The 18,772-nt window shown below is 40.0% G+C and overlaps 1 long non-coding RNA gene across 5 annotated transcripts in view; it reads left to right on the top strand.

Annotated features, from left to right (window-relative positions):
* LOC122237995 overlaps window positions 1–18,772 on the top strand; it is a 144,073-nt gene that overhangs the window by 111,250 nt on the left and 14,051 nt on the right. For 3 of the 5 annotated variants that reach the window (XR_006216899.1, XR_006216896.1, XR_006216895.1), the window contains 2 exons: window positions 3,772–3,938; window positions 5,562–5,677. This is a non-coding gene — a long non-coding RNA (uncharacterized LOC122237995). Of the gene's footprint in view, window positions 1–1,548; window positions 1,663–2,065; window positions 2,153–3,771; window positions 3,939–5,561; window positions 5,678–18,772 lie in introns of all 5 variants that reach the window. The other 2 variants (XR_006216897.1, XR_006216898.1) reach the window with 2 other exon arrangements.

The following is an 18,772-nucleotide window of genomic DNA, read 5'->3' as shown; positions in this document are numbered from 1 at the left end:
TGAAAATCATTGTAAACTTCTCTGCTAAAAAAACTAGCTCTTCACGACTGTCTTGCTTTAGTTTGAGCCAAGTATATGGGCTTCAATCAGGTTTTGGCTTGAAGTAAAAAGTTGTTAGTAGACCATGCAGGTCATCCAGCAGTTCTCCAGCCAGTTTCTTCCGGGTGTGACCCACAATGGTTGGCTTTGTATTTCATTTGGAAATACATCTTAAAATGTGTTCCAGACTACATGCTATATGTCTACTGTAGACAGGTAACACGTATTGCTTAACTAGTTGGCTTCTGAGTTCTTTCATTTCTTTCTTATTGTTCAGAACTTTAAGACAAACTTGAGATTTATTTAAGCTGAAGTTTGGCTTTAATGCAAATTCAAGATTATGTATATAATGTATAATGTATATCCCACCTCATATAACATAGCTATTAACTTTGTAAAATTCAAAGTTGAAAGCATCTTCATGGATCCTCTAATGTAGAGTTTCTCACTAGGCACGATTGACATTTTGTGCTGGATAATTCATTGTTGTGGGGGCTATTCTGCACACTGTAGGATGTCTAGGAGCATCCCTGGCCTCTACCCACTAGATGTCAGTAGCACCCCCCAGTTGTTAAACCAAAAATACCTCAGAGAGAGGGAGGATTGGGATTGGGGTGGAGATCACCTCCTTTGAGAACGACGGGTGTCATAATTCTCTCATTCTACGGTTGAAGAGCAGGCAGAGAGAGGAGCAGTCATTTATATAAGGTCACATGACTATGTCAAAACTGTTTTCTAGACTCTCCCAGAGGACATCATCACAAAACATAATTATGCCTAATTATGGTCAATCTCTGAAATGGAATATTTAAAAGATTTTGAAAAAAAAACAAATAAAAGATTTTGGAAATCATGATAAAAACTTTTTTGGACCCAAATATTATTTTGATCACCTCTATTGCAAATATTTATTGTAAGAAGAAAAAGCATTCAATGTTGGCTCTTGAGATGAAAACTAAAACTTTCCAGGCATGTCTTTGGACTTTGGAGAAATTTGGAAAATAGTTTGGATCATAGGATCCTTTGGATTGTTGACTTTTAGTAAAAGGATTATTTTGGGATTGCTTCTGTTTTGGAATTTTCCTTAACAGAGTTTTTCAGGAAGAAGAAAAAAAGTTTGTGTCACCAACATCTTTTTAACTGGTGGAAAGAAAGCCTAAATCCAATCTGGTAATGCCTTTATCACCATCTTCTGGAGACTTTTGAGAATATATTGTTCCAAATTTTGTACTGTCTTTGAGAAATTTGAGACAAATGAGAAAGAGAGAGAATGAGAGAAATGAAATCATCATGAATGTTAGGATGTTCATCATAGGTTTATTATTAAACATTTCTCCATGGTAGCATTGATGACTCCTTTCTGGTGTTTTATCAAGTATTGTTGTTTTCCTTCTCATATATTTCTCAAAACTGTAAGTTTTAGATATACTAGAAGAAGAATGTAGAGAAGACTATCATAAAATTTGCTGCAGTTAAGCTGGACTATAATTTTATATATATTTGTTACAGGTTATAGAATGGTATAGATGCACAAAAATATGGGTTTGGTTTTGTTTTGTTCACATTCAACAAAATTTCTCTGTAATGCTTCCTCAGATGTCAGTCAATGGGATTTTCTCATAGGTAAGTTCCATTGAAGAAACCTTTTCATTACTTCTCCCCTCATGGAAATCCAGTATAAATGTTCCTCATTTTGCATTTCAGCTAGTGGTAAATTATGTTTGAATAATTTGGAGGGAAAGGAAGTGAAATAGAGAAGCAAATAACATGTTTTCAGCCTATAAACGTATATATACCATTTCCTATAGCCCTTAAAGCAACTCTGGGAGTAGGTATTTTTATCACCATTTTCCAGATCAGAAATATTCAGTCGTATAAATGAAATATATAAAATATCCTATAAGTGAAGCTGTTATGTTTGCTTTACAGTTGACAAAGCACTTCAAAGATATTGAATGTATATCTGAAATGTCTAGTAACTGATTTGGTAGCCTTTTATTAATATTTATGCATAAATTATCTGTAGGTTTAAAGCTTTTCAAATTTATATCATCCAATGAAGCTCCATAAGAGAGAGGACCTTACAGTCTAGCTTACTTGTAAACAATGCATGGTATGTAATAGATGCTTGCAAAATATTTGTTGAATGAATGAATGAATTTGTAAAGAGAGTATAATAACGTTCACCTCAAAGAATTATAAAAACTGAATGAGATAATAAAGCAAATCACTAGACCCCGTGCAGAAACCCCATGAGGGCTCATTCCTCCTTTTCATTGTGACGTCTTTCCTGATATGTGCTGCTCGCGTATCCATCCTTGACACTCACTGGTCACTGGCATTTACTTTGAGGTGAAATCTTCACCAGCTATTCTTGCTAGGCCTGGATCAGGTCACTTCAGCCTGGGTATGGAAGTATCCATTGAAAAATGAGTGGCTTCTGAGCCAACTCCAGTTCTAAAGCCTTCTATATGAAATTAAGCTAGCAAGTATGATTCTAAGTATAGGGCACAAAGCACGAGACATTTGCTTGAGATGTTCAAGAGGCATTGAAAGGAACATTTTGGAGGAGAAAAAAAGGAGGATATGGACATTAGAGAACTATTTGCCTGTTGGTGCGGTTATTCTTCATTAATATTCATAGAACCTGCATCACTGCTTTGGGGCTGAGAGACTAGGTCTTTCCAAATGTTCATTGCAAATACTGTGTTCAGGTGCTCTCCTAGAACTCCCATTGAGTTATAAAAACTAATTTTATTTCATTGAATGTGTCGTGCAGCTCTATCCTGATGAATATATGACAGAGAGGGAAACAGAACAATTTTCTGCACTTTCCTTTTTTATCTTTAATTTCAAACCTAGTTCCCCTATGCATCTAGGAGACAGAAGAAGCTATGATTTTTAATATGTACAGTTATGTGCATTTTAACAAACTTTAAACTTCAGAGATTCACTGTGCCTCCCTGCTCTGCAGAGCGCTCGCTGCTGCATGCATATTAATGAAGATGGAGAACAGGGAGAGAGAACGCTCCCGTATGGCAATTATGTCTGGGAAAGAGAACTTAGATTTCATCAAGTTTACTGATAATCCTGTATCTTCATATGGAAATGTGACTCATTTTTCTGAGATGCTTGCCTGCCATATATGTTTCAGAATATGTTTCAGAGTATTAAAAAAAAGAGGGTATATATTCTTCCCTGACACCCCCCGCTTGCAATGGAAACTAATTTAACATAAAACTCTTAATACCGATGAGCCTGAGGGGATGGATTAATGAGGGTTAATTTTGTATGGCAAAGAAAAGTAGAAAGAGCAGAATTTCTGCATCTTCATTTCCTGAAAGAAAAGTTATCAGGGCTTTTTGGCAAATCATAATGTTTTTGCTTGGAAGGGATAATTTTTTGAAGAAATGTTTTGGGAATCGGGAAATACTAATCACACGTTACTACAGTTAGTTAGTACAGCCAAAGATTGATTATTTTTAACGAAACTTGAATTTCGCCCATACTTCACATAACCTACCTGCAGGGTGCCTAACATTTACCTGCTTCACCTCTGTAAAACCTCAGTGTCCTCCCAGCCTCCACACTCACATGAAAAGCAACAATGAAACACACAGAGTTAAACCCAGGGGCTGTTTGTCTCTCATACTCAGAAACAAGTTTGTCAAGAGGGATCTCCAGCTGTCCTTCAATGCCTTTGTCCTTCCCCATGTCTGTTTTCTCTATTAGCTTTTGAGCTTCTCCAGGGAAGGAACATACTTATTCAGGTTTGTGTCTCCACAAACACCTGGCATGTTACCTGGCTCATCCTTGGTGACCAGTAAATAATTGTTAAACTGAATTACTGGATTCTGCTTTGTCGTCCAATATGCTGGCGATGTCATCTGGGAATACTGGTAAGCAGCCTGTTGATGCTCTCATCTTAGTTTTTAATGATGCAAAGACCCTTCCATGGAATTTAATCTTTCATGGAGTAGAAGGTTGGGAATGAATGAGCTCTAGGGTTCCTTACAGCTTCCAGAGACTTTGGATCATTTTTGTTAAAGTGGGTTTTAGACTCAGACAGACCTAGGTATGAATCCTGATTTTGTTGCCTGGCTGTAGTGTTGCCTTGGGAAAGTAACTTAACTTTCAGCGCCTAAATTGGCGGTGCTCCATAAATGTATGTTGAATGAATCAATGGTTTCTAAACCTCACTTTATCATCTTTAAATGGGAAAATAATATATATCTAGCAGTGTTGTTAAATACCCTACTTGGCAAACTCAGAAAGTAGAAAATTAATTTGCTGTCTACGGACATACCCTTGGATATTCACCTATCATTTTTTACTGCCCTTTCTACATACTTGTAACCTTTTGAATCATATATATATATATATATATATATACATATATATATATATATATATATATATATATAATTTCAGGGGAGGGTAGCATTTGATATTATTTTATATTAGTATGATTCCCTGTTTCTACAAAACATTGTTTGCTTTTACCTTCATAGCCACCACCTGAGATTATTAAGGCTATCATCCACATTTCGCAGACCAGAAACCTGAGTCCCAGATAGAATTTGATTGACCAAGAGTTACAGCAGTAACCAAAGTATGACTAGAATCTAGATCTCCTGACTTAGAATCTGGTAGGCTTTAAACTCTGTCCTGTTGCCTTCTCAGTGATCAGGACTTCTAAAATGAACCAAAACATTTATTTATCTCTGTGTCCTGTTCTTTTCAATGAAACACAAAGGAAAGGAGACTGGAAGCTTAGCTTAATGAGTGGCTTTTATGCTGGTACACTTAAGTTATTTTTTTGATCTCTCCAGTTTGTTTGTGGGTGAAATGGAGAAAGAGCCCATTAAGCCTGACAGCTGTGTTTGTGTCGGTAGCTGTTGATATGCAGACAGGGCTGCAGGGAGACCCTGAGCTGGTCTCCTGGTCACTAAGTACATTAGGTCCTAAGAACGCCACACCTTCCCTTGCGAGCGTTTGAGGATTTGTTGGAGTTTAGAAGATACACAGAAGTCGTACTCAGTTTAGGATTCTTAAACCTTAAAACTTACCCCGCCCTTCCCTATATTAGATAGAAGTTCATGCCTGATAGACTCAAGTAAGCTGATTAGCTATGGTGGGGCTGGGGAAGATAGAGTGGCAGAAACTAATGATTGTTTCAAGAAGTAGAATAGAATATTGGTTAAGTGTGGTTTCTGGAGATAATTGAGAGCTACTATGTGCGGTGTACTGAGGATATAGCAGTGGGAAAAACATCCCTACTCTCATGGAGCTTACACTTTAGGGGGAAGGGGAAAATAAAATAAATAAGTAAATGATATAGTATATTAGAAGGTTATTTGTGCTGTGGACAAAAATCAGTCAGGGAAAGGGACAAGGATACTATTAATCCCTCTTCTTTGGCCCATGGTCGGTGTTCATGATTCAACTTCCCAATGTGTCAACTTCTAATACTTAGACTGTCCTGGTTCTCCTTTTCCAATGCTTTCTTCCTTTTTTTCCAGGCAAGAATAGCTCTTGAAGTTTGCATCGGTGTGGACAGAGTACATAGCCATCAACATGGCATGGATTTGAGAGTGAATAAAAAAAAGAAACGAAAAGAGAAGATAATCATTTAGCGGTAAGTAGGCATTTAAAGCCTACATTAAAATTAAGCTTTCTTTCTTTTTTGGCTCACTTTTTCCTGCATTTTGTATGTCTTTAATATTGAATTCAGTTATGCCTTACTCACCAAACTTGGTGAGGCAGGCATTAAGGAGTATATGGAGAAAAGACTCAGTCCTAACCATAGAAAGCCTCACTGCCCAGTGGAGTGACATTTATATTTTCCACATACATTCTTTCTGTTTTCAGAAGGGATTTGGGCATCTGTCATTAAAATGGAGTAAACACAATGCAAACACTTGAAAGAAAGCCAGGACTAAGGAATGGAGGAGGCTGAACCACATTACAGTGACAAGGGTCAAACATGCCAGAAGCTTTGGAGCTTTCCAGCACTCAGGGTCAAAGGGAGGGCACCTACCAACTTATAGAGAAGAGGGTTTTCTTTCATCTAATTTCTTTAAAAAAATTTTTTTAATGTTTACTTTTGAGAGAGAGAGAGAGAGAGAGAACAAGTGCAGTTAAGTGGGGGAAGGACAGAGAGACAGAATCTGAAGCAGGCTCCACACTGTCAGCAAAAAGCCTGATGTGGGGTTTGAACCCACACTCAATCGACTAAGCCACTCAGGCGCCCCCCTCCCCCTTTTTTCTAATTTCATAAAGAAATTCTTCATGTTGGACAGTTAATAAGGAACAGGAAATAGTATAACGGACAAATCCTCATTAATGGTTTTAGAACAAGTGCAGAATTTTGTCAGTGTTGGGTGTGACCAGGAATGTTCCTCCACCTCCTTTGATACTCTTAGGTTTCTGAAGGAGAGGTCAAAGGATAGGGCCTTGGAAAGGAACCCTGAGGAGCTACAAGGTGTCCTTTGAGAAGGCAGGTAAAAGCTTGGGGCCTTCAAAGAGCAGGAGAGAGATTTTCTCAGACATTCCCTGAGCTTACCATCTAGTGTTGGCCTTCCATGTCAATGACTTGCAGACATTTTTGACCATGTTCCCAAGTTAGAAATATATTTTACATCACTGTCCAACAGAGACACATATACACAACCCCCTGAAGGAGAAGTCTCCCCAAATTTCAAAAATAATATTTCTCGGGATGCCTGCGTGGCCTAGTTGTTTAAGTGCCCAGCTCCGGTTTTGGTTCAGGTTATGATCTCATAGCTGTGAAATCCCCACATTGGATTCTGGGCTGACCACGGAGCCTGCTTAAGATTCTCTCTCTCACTCTCCCTTTGTCTCTCCCCTCCTGGTCTTGTGGTCGCACGCTCTCTCTCTCTTTCTCTAAAAAAACAAAACAAACAAAAAACATTTTTCATGTGATGAGTAAGGCCTTCTGAGTTTTCAAAAATTCTATCCAAAGACACCTGGGTGGCTCAGTCGGTTAAGTGTCCGACTTCAGTTCAGGTCATGATCTCATGTGAGTGCGTGCCCCGCATCGGGCTCTGTGCTGACAGCTGTGAGCCTGGAGCCTGCTTTGGATTCTGTGTCTCTGGCTCTCTCTTTTCCCCTCCCCCACTTGCACTCTGTCTCTCTCTCAAAAATAAATAAACATTAAAAAATTTTTTAATAAAAAATAAAAAATAATTCTATCTAATTCTTAAAAAATTATAAAAATTCTATCCAGTTCTATTTTTTGATTGCTACTTATACCAAATACAAAATTTAATTTCATGTTCCACTAATGGAACCAATAGTGTAGTTTAAAAACCAATGCTTTATTTTTTTTAAGTTTATTTATTTTGAGAGAGAGAGAGAGTGCACATGCATGCAAGTGGCATAGGGGCAGAGACAGAGGGAGAGAGAGAGAGAGAGAGAGAGAGAGAGAGAGAGAATCCCAAGCAGGCTCTGCACTGTCAGAGTGAAGCCTGACTTGGGGCTCGAATCCACAAACTGTGAGATCATGATCTGAGTCGAAATCAAGGGTTGGACCCTTAACTGCCTGAGCCACCCAGGTGCCCCTAAAAACCTATACTTTAAATAAATTGTTCTCAAGCAGGGAAACTTGTCAAACTTCACATGCATGTCTATCTCTAGATGATCTGATGTGTGTAAGGGGCATAATCTCCCTAAATTATGAGGGGGCTAAAGTGCCCCCTCACCATCCTCTAGCCAATCCAAAATGACAGATGTGAGGAAAAGGAAACAAAAGGTAGAGAAAGGGAAGGATTTTTTCTTAAGGCTTAAAGCAGAGCTGCTGTCCTCTGTCCCAAAGGGGGGGGGGTTCCACCTAACCAAAGGAAGTTTTGGGTTCCAATTAAGACATAAGCTACTGGACTACTACAACTTCCAGGAGACCAGCCAAATACATTTGTGCACTGAATAGAGTGAATCCAAGGAGATCCCACCTTCACCAAAGCCAAGGCTTTTAATCCTTACATATGTATAAAGGAAGGGCTTCTGTGGTCCCAGTGCCAAAGATCCCGATGCAATAACATACATGTGTCCTTCAGGTAATAGGCTCAATCAAAACTGGACCCTGACCCCCATCTGCACTGGATGTATGGTGACCCTCTAGGCTCCAAGTTTTCTTGGGTGTTAACATCCCAGGGTGCTTGTATCAGCATGACCAGGAATTTTGCACCAGAATCTTGGAAGCATAGAAATACACAGGATCCAACTGCAGAGTGGCAGTCTGTCTGGGTGTGAGCCTTCACTCCCACATTCAGAGCTCAGATAGGTGGGGTAGTACCTATCATACTTGATACTCAGAGAGAATCATTGTTTAATAATCTTCCTCTATGACAGAAGTATTTTCAGCAATTATGAAATGAAACAAAAAATAATAAGAGCCAGAAAAGAAATATGTATGTTGACATTTTCAAAATTGAAGTTGATATATATAGTCCTGCCAATAAAAAAAACATTAAAAACTTAAAGAATGAAATGAATATTATAGTCGAAAAGGAAAAAAACCTGTAGATTAATTGTGTTAACATGTTTTTTTGAAAAAAGAAAAACTTATTTGTTATAGTGGTAAGCAATAGTATTACAGTTTCTGCATGTTTTCAAGCCACCTTCTGCAAAATTGCCAGTGACCTTGTTAAAATAGATCTTTGCAGATGCAAAGATGCATCATATATATAATGGAATATTACTCAGCAGTCAAAAAGAATGAAATCTTGCCATTTGCAATAACGTGGATGGAACAAGAATGTATTATGCTAAGCAAAATAAGTCAGTCAGGAAAAGATAAATATCATGATTTCACTCATATGTGGAATTTAAGAAACGAAATGGATGAACATAGGGGAAGGGAAAGAAAAATAAGATAAAAACAGAGAGGGGGGCACACCATAAGAGACTCTTAAATACAGGGAGCAAACTGAGGATTGCTTGAGGGGTATTGGGTGGAGGGGGATGGGCTAAATGGGTGGTGGGCATTAAGGAGGGCACTTGTTGGGATGAGCACTGGGTGTTATATGTAGGTGACGAGTCACTAAATTCTACTCCTGAAACCATTATTACACTACATGTTGACTAACTTGGATTTAAATAAAATAAAAAAAAATAGATCTTTACATATTCATGTTCAGTATAGTCAGATATATTAAATCATCTTTGATCAGAGTTTAATGAACATTTTCATTCATTTGAAATTTGAAATATTTTTTCCTATGAAGTAATGAATATTTAAAATAGTTAGGAAAAGGTTTAAAAATGAGAATATATTTATCAGAAATTCCTCAATAATCCGATTTTATAAAAAGTTTCAGGAATTTCAGTACTGTCCATTTTTTGTTCCTTCAGGATCAATTTTAGAAGAGTAAAAAAAATCTCACTAAAATATCTTCAGGAAACAATTTATCATAAATTTCTGTTATATATACTGTAAAAACTTCTGAGGTTTTTTTCATCTTCTGCAAAAATCAGAAATTGGCTGAATGATAGAGAACATTGACATGATGTAATCCATTGCTTTAGAATGAACTACGTAATTGAACTATCTCTAGTTCTATTTCCTCGGTTTACAAACATGGTGCTATTATTATTTAGAATCTACTGGGTGTTTTTAAAAAAAATATTTATTTTTGGGAAAGTGCAAGCAGTGGAGGGACAGAGAGAGGGGGACAGAGCAGGCTCAAGCAGGCTCTGAGCTGACAGGCTGACAGCAGCAAGCCTGACAAGGGACTCGAACTCATGAATCAGGAGATCATGACCTGAGCTGAAGTCGGACGCTCAACTGACTGAGCCACTCAGGGGCTCCTAGAATCTACCATTTAAGGACAGCCATATGTAATACCACAGGAATAGAGACACAAATTATAGCCAAAACAAGCAAGCCTGAATGGATTGTATCATTGGAGTTCTCTGAATTAACTTCCGGGTAGAATATAAACTATCAAAGGATAAGAAATACAAATGTAGTGATTTGAAATTTATACGTATTATTAAAACTCAACTCTCTCCATAGCAATTGTTTTAAGCTCAGAGCAACAGAACTGTTTTCCAAGAAGAGCTTTTATTGTTGACTAGGGTGGACCACTGGCACCTCCCACCCCTGATACACCACTGGGAGCATGTCGATAGTTGAAGCACTGACTGATCTGAGCTGTGCTATGATAAATTTCATCTCCGAAGGGCATTCTGCTACAAGGGTAACAAAAATCTGAACACTCTGTCCTCGATAACATTCTTGGTCCTAAAGTGACCCATCATTAACACTTGTTTTCTTTGAGGTGGGATGGGTGTGGAGGGCAAACTTGTGCTGCCCCTACAGACCAATCCTTTTGGATCAGAGGCAGTGTGTTTAGAAGCAAAAAGAAAGGACTGCATCCCAGCCTCGGATTCCCAGGTCTGTCTCTGGTTTGTGCTACAAATGTGGGCAAGTTACTGAGTCTCTCTCTGCAGTGTATTCTCATCTGTAAAGTAGGAGTAATAACAGTACCTGCCTCAGAGATTTTGTGATGATTAAATGAGATGGTGCATGCAAAGTGCCTTAAACAGTACGTGGTGCATGGAACACACTCTTTTGTATAATGGTCATTAAGGGCATGATAGAAATGTGCAAATCAATAAAGGCAATTCTTTCATGGGTTTCAGCAAATGCCATAAAAAACTTATTTCTTAGACCGATCTAAATCTAGTTTAAGTAAAAGCTGGATTTATCCCATTTGTGGTATTTTTAAAAAGTGCTATGCCATCTATACATCATTCTAAATTTACACACACAGGAGACTGGATTAGGTCTGAATTCCTATGACAGGTACCTTCAATCGCATAGTAGCTCAAATTCCCAAGAAGATCCATGGAAGCAACTCAATTATACGGAATGACTTGAGTCTGAGGGAAGCCGGACCTCTGTAAGGGCTTGAATTACCCTTTGCCACCACCCAAGTGGAGGCCCTTATCAGATTTGCACGATGAAAAATATTTGATTTCCCTGAACTTGCTGCCTCGCAATTCATCCTGATGACTAGTATTCCAATTATTTTCATCCTCTCATACTTCTGTTCAAGAACCTCTCACAAAGAAGTTAACCAGTAGGGTCAAGAGATTGAAACTTTGTTTCAAAGGGGTTCCCTGGGCTTTAGCTTCTTAATTCTAGCTCAGCTTTTAACAGCTTCCAGAATCTAGCTTCACTACCACTGTACCGTACTTCTCTTTACTTATCCATTAAGACAGTACCCTTATTGTACCTGCTCATTCTTTCTCCAAAGCCTTTCCTTTTCTTTACCTCTAGTACCTTTTCTCCTTAGTACAGGGGAATATTTCTCTAAGTCTCTCAGCATAAGATGAAGAAAACTGAGACTCAGAAAGTGGAATCACTTGCTTAGGTTGTCATGTTTAGCTTGCTCCATGGCAGAGCTGATCGCAGAATTCTGATTTCTAATCTAGGGCTTTTATTCTGAGGAACTGTTGCAATTAAGTTTCAGAATGCAGATGTAGCTAATTTTCCTTCCTTCACAGGTTTTTCTATACCTGGGACGTGCTTTGTACTTACCTCCCAATAGACAAGAGCCTTAAAAACTCTTGGAAGTAAGTTTCAATGAGAGTCAAGTGTGTGTGTGTGTGTGTGTGTGTGCGCGCGCGCGCACGCGTGTATGCGCGAACGTGTCTTCTTGGGAAGTCAGGGTGGAGAATAAAGCCAAGAGCAATATTTAATTGACAGAGGTAATTTTGTTTTGAATGAGTATTTGAGAATATAGCATTTCAGTAAGTCGTTCCCTTTTAGCCTGGGTTCTTCAGTCCGCAGACTTGCATACCACATCGATATCCCTTTTGTCACTTTTGGCCAGTGGCCCCATGGTTTGGAATGGTGATTTTATCACTGCTGACTGCCATTTTGAAGGGACAGGGCTTTGTCGTCTCTCTTACCTGTTTTCACTGAATAGAGGCAAGGATTGGAAGCCGATGTGTTCTCACTTCTTTTTTTTTTTTATTTTTTTATTTTTTAATATATGAAATTTACTGTCAAATTGGTTTCCATACAACACCCAGTGCTCATCCCAAAAGGTGCCCTCCTCAATACCCATCACCCACCCTGCCCTCCCTCCCACCCCCCATCAACCCTCAGTTCTCAGTTTTTAACAGTCTCTTATGCTTTGGCTCTCTCCCACTCTAACCTCTTTTTTTTTTTTTTTTTTCTTTCCTTCCCCTCCCCCATGGGTTTCTATTATGTTTCTCAGGATCCACATAAGAGTGAAACCATATGGTATCTGTCTTTCTCTGTATGGCTTATTTCACTTAGCATCACACTCTCCAGTTCCATCCATGTTGCTACAAAAGGCCATATTTCATTTTTTCTCATTGCCACGTAGTATTCCATTGTGTATATAAACCACAATTTCTTTATCCATTCATCAGTTGATGGACATTTAGGCTCTTTCCATAATTTGGCTATTGTTGAGAGTGCCGCTATAAACATTGGGGTACAGGTGCCCCTATGCATCAGTACTCCTGTATCCCTTGGGTCATAGGGTAGGTCTATTTTTAATTTTCTGAGGAACCTCCACACTGCTTTCCAGAGCGGCTGCACCAATTTGCATTCCCACCAACAGTGCAAGAGGGTTCCTGTTTCTCCACATCCTCTCCAGCATCTATAGTCTCCTGATTTCTTCATTTTGGCCACTCTGACTGGCGTGAGGTGGTATCTGAGTGTGGTTTTGATTTGTATTTCCCTGATAAGGAGCGACGTTGAGCATCTTTTCATGTGCCTGTTGGCCATCCGGATGTCTTCTTTAGAGAAGTGTCTATTCATGTTTTCTGCCCATTTCTTCACTGGGTTATTTGTTTTTCGGGTGTGGAGTTTGATGAGCTCTTTATAGATTTTGGATACTAGCCCTTTGTCCGATGTGTCATTTGCAAATATCTTTTCCCATTCCGTTGGCTGCCTTTTAGTTTTGTTGGTTGTTTCCTTTGCTGTGCAGAAGCTTTTTATCTTCATAAGGTCCCAGTAATTCACTTTTGCTTTTAATTCCCTTGCCTTTGGGGATGTGCCGAGTAAGAGATTGCTACGGCTGAGGTCAGAGAGGTCTTTTCCTGCTTTCTCCTCTAAGGTTTTGATGGTTTCCTGTCTCACATTCAGGTCCTTTATCCATTTTGAGTTTATTTTTGTGAATGGTGTGAGAAAGTGGTCTAGTTTCAGCCTTCTGCATGTTGCTGTCCAGTTCTCCCAGCACCATTTGTTAAAGAGACTGTCTTTTTTCCATTGGATGTTCTTTCCTGCTTTGTCAAAGATGAGTTGGCCATACGTTTGTGGGTCTAGTTCTGGGGTTTCTATTCTATTCCATTGGTCTATGTGTCTGTTTTTATGCCAATACCATGCTGTCTTGATGATGACAGCTTTGTAGTAGAGGCTAAATTCTGGGATTGTGATGCCTCCTGCTTTGGTCTTCTTCTTCAAAATTACTTTGGCTATTCGGGGCCTTTTGTGGTTCCATATGAATTTTAGGATTGCTTGTTCTAGTTTCGAGAAGAATGCTGGTGCAATTTTGATTGGGATTGCATTGAATGTGTAGATAGCTTTGGGTAGTATTGACATTTTGACAATATTTATTCTTCCAATCCATGAGCATGGAATGTCTTTCCATTTCTTTATATCTTCTTCAATTACCTGCATAAGCTTTCTATAGTTTTCAGCATACAGATCTTTTACATCTTTGGTTAGATTTATTCCTAGGTATTTTATGCTTCTTGGTGCAATTGTGAATGGGATCAGTTTCTTCATTTGTCTTTCTGTTGCTTCATTGTTAGTGTATAAGAATGCAACTGATTTCTGCACATTGATTTTGTATCCTGCAACTTTGCTGAATTCATGTATCAGTTCTAGCAGACTTTTGGTGGAGTCTATCGGATTTTCCATGTATAATATCATGTCATCTGCAAAAAGCGAAAGCTTGACTTCATCTTTGCCAATTTTGATGCCTTTGATTTCCTTTTGTTGTCTGATTGCTGATGCTAGAACTTCCAGCACTATATTGAACAACAGCGGTGACAGTGGGCATCCCTGTCGTGTTCCTGATCTCAGGGAAAAAGCTCTCAGTTTTTCCCCGTTGAGGATGATGTTAGCTGTGGGCTTTTCATAAATGGCCTTTATGATCTTTAAGTATGTTCCTTCTATCCCGACTTTCTCAAGGGTTTTTATTAAGAAAGGGTGCTGGATTTTGTCAAAGGCCTTTTCTGCATCGATTGACAGGATCATATGGTTCTTCTCTTTTTTTTTGTTAATGTGATGTATCACGGTGATCGATTTGCGAATGTTGAACCAGCCCTGCATCCCAGGAATGAATCCCACTTGATCATGGTGAATAATTCTTTTTATATGCTGTTGAATTCGATTTGCTAGTATCTTATTAAGAATTTTTGCATCCATATTCATCAGGGATATTGGCCTGTAGTTCTCTTTTTTTACTGGGTCTCTGTCTGGTTTAGGAATCAAAGTAATACTGGCTTCATAGAATGAGTCTGGAAGTTTTCCTTCCCTTTCTATTTCTTGGAATAGCTTGAGAAGGATAGGTATTATCTCTGCTTTAAATGTCTGGTAGAACTCCCCTGGGAAGCCATCTGGTCCTGGACTCTTATTTGTTGGGAGATTTTTGATAACCGATTCAATTTCTTCGCTGGTTATGGGTCTGTTCAAGCTTTCTATTTCCTCCTGATTGAGTTTTGGAAGAGTGTGGGTGTTTAGAAATTTGTCCATTTCTTCCAGGTTGTCCAATTTGCTGGCATATAATTTTTCATAGTATTCCCTGATAATTGTTTGTATCTCTGAGGGATTGGTTGTAATCATTCCATTTTCATTCATGATTTTATCTATTTGGGTCATCTCCCTTTTCTTTTTGAGAAGCCTGGCTAGAGGTTTGTCAATTTTGTTTATTTTTTCAAAAAACCAACTCTTGGTTTCGTTGATCTGCTCTACAGTTTTTTTAGATTCTATATTGTTTATTTCTGCTCTGATCTTTATTATTTCTCTTCTTCTGCTGGGTTTAGGCTGCCTTTGCTGTTCTGCTTCTATTTCCTTTAGGTGTGCTGTTAGATTTTGTATTTGGGATTTTTCTTGTTTCTTGAGATAGGCCTGGATTGCAATGTATTTTCCTCTCAGGACTGCCTTCGCTGCATCCCAAAGCGTTTGGATTGTTGTATTTTCATTTTCGTTTGTTTCCATATATATTTTAATTTCTTCTCTAATTGCCTGGTTGACCCACTCATTCGTTAGTAGGGTGTTCTTTAACCTCCATGCTTTTGGAGGTTTTCCAGACTTTTTCCTGTGGTTGATTTCAAGCTTCATAGCATTGTGGTCTGAAAGTATGCATGGTATAATTTCAATTCTTGTAAACTTATGAAGGGCTGTTTTGTGACCCAGTATATGATCTATCTTGGAGAATGTTCCATGTGCACTCGAGAAGAAAGTATATTCTGTTGCTTTGGGATGCAGAGTTCTAAATATATCTGTCAAGTCCATCTGATCCAATGTATCATTCAGGGCCCTTGTTTCTTTATTGACTGTGTGTCTAGATGATCTATCCATTTCTGTAAGTGGGGTGTTAAAGTCCCCTGCAATGACCACATTCTTATCAATAAGGTTGCTTATGTTTATGAGTAATTGTTTTATATATCTGGGGGCTCGGGTATTTGGCGCATAGACATTTATAATAGTTAGCTCTTCCTGGTGGATAGACCCTGTGATTATTATATAATGCCCTTCTTCATCTCTTGTTACAGCCTTTAATTTAAAGTCTAGTTTGTCTGATATAAGTATGGCTACTCCAGCTTTCTTTTGGCTTCCAGGAGCATGATAAATAGTTCTCCATCCCCTTACTCTCAATCTAAAGGTGTCCTCAGATCTAAAATGAGTCTCTTGTAGACAGCAAATAGATGGGTCTTGTTTTTTTATCCATTCTGATACCCTATGTCTTTTAGTTGGCGCATTTAATCCATTTACATTCAGTGTTATTATAGAAAGATATGGGTTTAGAGTCATTGTGATGTCTGTATGTTTTATGCTTGTAGTGATGTCTCTGGTACTTTGTCTCACAGGATCCCCCTTAGGATCTCTTGTAGGGCTGGTTTCGTGGTGACAAATTCCTTCAGTTTTTGTTTGTTTGGGAAGACCTTTATCTCTCCTTCTATTCTAAATGACAGACTTGCTGGATAAAGGATTCTCGGCTGCATATTTTTTCTGTTTAGCACACTGTAGATATCGTGCCAAGCCTTTCTGGCCTGCCAAGTTTCAAAGGAGAGATCAGTCACGAGTCTTATAGGTCTCCCTTTATATGTGAGGGCACGTTTATCCCTTGCTGCTTTCAGAATTTTCTCTTTATCCTTGTATTTTGCCAGTTTCACTATGATATGTCGTGCAGAAGATCGATTCAAGTTACGTCTGAAGGGAGTTCTCTGTGCCTCTTGGATTTCAATGCCTTTTTCCTTCCCCAGTTCAGGGAAGTTCTCAGCTATAATTTGTTCAAGTACCCCTTCAGCACCCTTCCCTCTCTCTTCCTCCTCTGGGATACCAATTATGCGTATATTATTTTTTTTTAGTGTATCACTTAGTTCTCTAATTTTCCCCTCATACTCCTGGATTTTTTTATCTCTCTTTCTTTCAGCTTCCTCTTTCTCCATAACTTTATCTTCTAGTTCACCTATTCTCTCCTCTGCCTCTTCAAGCCGAGCCATTGTGGTTTCCATTTTGTTTTGCATTTCGTTTAAAGCGTTTTTCAACTCCTCGTGACTGTTCCTTAGTCCCTCGATCTTTATGGCAAGAGATTCTCTGCTGTCCTGTATACTGTTTTCAAGCCCAGCGATTAATTTTATGACTATTATTCTAAATTCACTTTCTGTTATATTATTTAAATCCTTTTTGATCAGTTCATTAGCTGTTGTTATTTCCTGGAGATTCTTCTGAGGGGAATTCTTCCGTTTGGTCATTTTGGAGAGTCCCTGGCGTGGTGAGGACCTGCAGGGCACTTCCCCTGTGCTGTGGTGTATAACTGGAGTTAGTGGGCGGGGCCGCAGTCCGACCCGATGTCTGCCCCCAGCCCACTGCTGGGGCCACAGTCAGACTGGTGTGTGCCTTCTCTTCCCCTCTCCTAGGGGCAGGATTCACTGTGGGGTGGCGTGTCCCGTCTGGGCTACTTGCACACTGCCAGGCTTGTGTTGCTGGGGATCTGGCGTATTAGCTGGGGTGGGTAGGCAAGGTGCACGGGGGCTGGAGGGGCAGGCTTAGCTCGCTTCTCCTTAGGTGATCCACTTCAGGAGGGGCCCTGTGGCAGCGGGAGGGAGTCAGATCCGCTGCCGGAGGTTTGGCTCCGCAGAAGCACAGAGTTGGGTGTTTGCGCTGAGCGAGCAAGTTCCCTGGCAGGAAGTGGTTCCCTTTGGGATTTTGGCTGGGGGATGGGCGGGGGAGATGGCGCTGGCACCTTTGTTCCCCGCCAAGCTGAGCTCTGCCGTCCGGGGGCTCAGCAGCTCTCCCTCCCTTTGTCCTCCAGCCTTCCCGCTTTCCGAGCAGAGCTGTTAACTTATGACCTCCCAGACGCTAAGTCGCGCTTGCTGTCGGAACACAGTCTGTCCGGCCCCTCCGCTTTTGCCAGCCAGACTCGGGGGCTCTGCTTGGCCGGCGAGCCGCCCCTCCGCCCCGGCTCCCTCCCGCCAGTCCGTGGAGCGCGCACCGCCTCGCCGCCCTTCCTACCCTCTTCCGTGGGGCTCTCGTCTGCGCTTGACTCCTGAGACTCCCCTCTGCTAATCCTCTGGCGGTTTTCTGGGTTCTTTAGGCAGGTGTAGGTGGAATCTAAGTGATCGGCCGGACGCGCTGTGAGCCCCGCGTCCTCCTACGCCGCCATCTTCCGTGTTCTCACTTCTATTAAAAGTATGCTTCCCTTCCACACTCAGATATCACCTCACGCCAGTCAGAGTGGCCAAAATGAACAAATCAGGAGACTATAGATGCTGGAGAGGATGTGGAGAAACGGGAACCCTCTTGCACTGTTGGTGGGAATGCAAATTGATGCAGCCGCTCTGGAAAGCAGTGTGGAGGTTCCTCAGAAAATTAAAAATAGACCTACCCTATGACCCAGCAATAGCACTGCTAGGAATTTACCCAAGGGATACAGGAGTACTGATGCATAGGGGCACTTGTACCCCAATGTGTATAGCAGCACTCTCAACAATAGCCAAATTATGGAAAGAGCCTAAATGTCCATCAACTGATGAATGGATAAAGAAATTGTGGTTTATATACACAATGGAATACTACATGGCAATGAGAAAGAATGAAATATGGCCTTTTGTAGCAACGTGGATGGAACTGGACAGTGTGATGCTAAGTGAAATAAGCCATACAGAGAAAGACAGACACCATATGGTTTCACTCTTATGTGGATCCTGAGAAACTTAACAGAAACCCATGGGGGAGGGGAAGGAAAAAAAAAAAAAAAGAGGTTAGAGTGGGAGAGAGCCTAAGCATAAGAGACTGTTAAAAACTGAGAACAAACTGAGGGTTAATGGGGGGTGGTAGGGAGGGGGGTGGGTGGGTGATGCGTATTGAGGAGGGCACCTTTTGGGATGAGCACTGGGTGTTGTATGGAAACCAATTTGCCAATAAGTTTCATATATTGAAAAAAAATAAAGTAAAAAGTCCTAACAAAAACAAAAGTATGCTTCCCTCATTTCACAG

Source organism: Panthera tigris, chromosome B1 (genome assembly GCF_018350195.1).
Source record: "Panthera tigris isolate Pti1 chromosome B1, P.tigris_Pti1_mat1.1, whole genome shotgun sequence".
Taxonomy (NCBI): Eukaryota; Metazoa; Chordata; class Mammalia; order Carnivora; family Felidae; genus Panthera; species Panthera tigris.
This window is presented reverse-complemented; position numbering and strand designations above follow the sequence as displayed.